Genomic DNA, 2,423 nt, shown 5'->3' on the forward strand with positions numbered 1-2,423 from the left:
TAGGACTAATGTACTGTTGTCGTCAATGATCACTATTGTTTAGATCAATAATTAATTCTTGGCATAAGAGAAAGGGTTAAATATAAAAATACTCAGTCAACTTTTGACAAAGTCCCTAAATAAACTTTTAACCTGTGTTATTGCTTATACTTTTATCTTTATTAACATTTTGGTTCATGTATTGTCAAGTATTATTGTTAAGTAATTAATTGATAATCACATTGATAATCTAATGACTTGTCATTTAGATTACTAATAATATTATGTGACATCTAAGAATATTTTTTTTGCTATACTACATTTTTAATTAGTGTCTTAACTTTTCAAAAATATTTCATTTCCAAGGACTAAAATCAATCAAGATTTTAGAAAATAAAGACCAAGTTGTCAAAAGTTGAGGGATGATTTTCATATTTAACTCTTATATGTTGTGTTATTTCTTTAAAAAAAAAAACTCTTATATTTGGTAGAAGGGAGAGAAAGAGAAAAACAATAGAGAAAAAATTTTATGGATGAATCTCACACTTCTTACATTCTATTTTACTTTAAATATCTTTTATTTTCACTATTTTCATCCTCTCAACCAAAAATAAAATTAAATAAATAACAAGTTTAAACTCAAGTGGTAAAAGTAACTGATAACATTATTTCTATTTTTTCGTGTCATATTAATTTTATGTTATATTATTAAGTATTACATCATCAAAAAAGTTGTAATTATCATCATTGTGCAAACAGTTTAATTATATAGTATTTAATTTTTAATGCACATTTTGATTCATGAAGTAAATATTTAATAATTAAAAAAGAAAATATTTACACTCTACTTTAAGGTCAGTTAAAAAAGTTCTTTAAGGAAACTCATTGATTATATTTACATTTTTATTTTTTATAAAACGTTAAAACACTGAAGAAATGTACAAAATAATAAATATTTAATGAAAATTATTTATTACATTAAAATATAAAAATCATTTCATACATATTTTATTTTTTATTTATATATTTAATGTTTAATTACATGAAAAAATTAATTAATACTTGTTTTTTGTATAAGAATATGAATATTATAGAATATTAATTTATGCAAAATAATTAACTTTTATTTATTGGTTTAAAGGATAACGCTAAAAATATTTAATAATTTTATTAAATATTTAACTTATTTATGAAAGTAAAATTTTTAGTTTAATTAAAATTTTCAGAGTATTCATGAATAGCACTCTTATTTTTTATTTTTGTAAATTACAAATATTAAATTAAGAAAATTTTAATATTTAGTTTTTAAGGAAAATTATTGAATAATATTGATGATTTCATATATTATATATTTTTATTATATATCAAAGTGATTTTTTTATTTTATCTAATATTTTTATTGTATTTATGAATAGGTCTCTTCTTTTTTATTTTGTGTATTATTAAATTTTAACTTATACAAATGATTATTCTTAATCATTAATTTTTAAGGGAAACAATTGAGTAATATTTAATAATTTTATTAAATAAATTTGACTATTTATAAAAGTAAATTATTTAACTTTAAATATAGTAAGACCTTTAATTTCATTAAATCTTTTATTGTAATTTCTATTTAAGTATAAATGAATTAATAATTTTTTCTATTAATTATTTCAATGAATTTTTTTGTTTTGATTTTTGATCAGTAAAATGTTGCCTTAAAATGGTCTTTTCTTAAAAGACTTTTCAAAATAAAAATTAAAGATTAAGTATAATTTTAATCCTTTGATTTTGCTCAATCTCAACAACTTTAAGGTCCATTTGGGTTGGTTGCAAGTTTTTAGTTTTTGGGTTTCAATATAATTTTAAAAACAAAACATTTCGAACAAAAATAGAACTAAAATGATTTTTAAATCATTTTTAAAATAATTTTATACTCATTTTCTAAACAAGAAAAAAATTATAAATTTGATTTAGTTTAAAAAAACACTTATTCCTCACATTTGATAACGATATTTTTTGTCACCACCACCAATATCATAATCTTCACTGGCACTAACACCACTACCAATATTATCTCATCATTGTCACCACTACACCATCATCATCATCATTGTTGTCACTGTCATAACTAATTATCACTACCATGATTGTCATTATTGTCACTACCATTGTCACTAACATCACCATCACCACCAGCATTGCTACCATTACCACCACCACCACTCTGTCACTGTCACCACACCTATACCAACAATGTCATTGCAGCCACCACCACACTACCACAATCATCGTCATTGTCACTATCGTCGTTACTAACATCACCACCACCATTATAGTTATCAATGACATCGTCATTGTTACCACCATTAATACTGCATTTGTCACCATTACTATTACCACCAATATCACATTCGTCTCTTCTACCACCACCAACATCATCACCATTGGCTGTCACACCA

Source organism: Glycine max, chromosome 16 (genome assembly GCF_000004515.6).
Source record: "Glycine max cultivar Williams 82 chromosome 16, Glycine_max_v4.0, whole genome shotgun sequence".
Taxonomy (NCBI): Eukaryota; Viridiplantae; Streptophyta; class Magnoliopsida; order Fabales; family Fabaceae; genus Glycine; species Glycine max.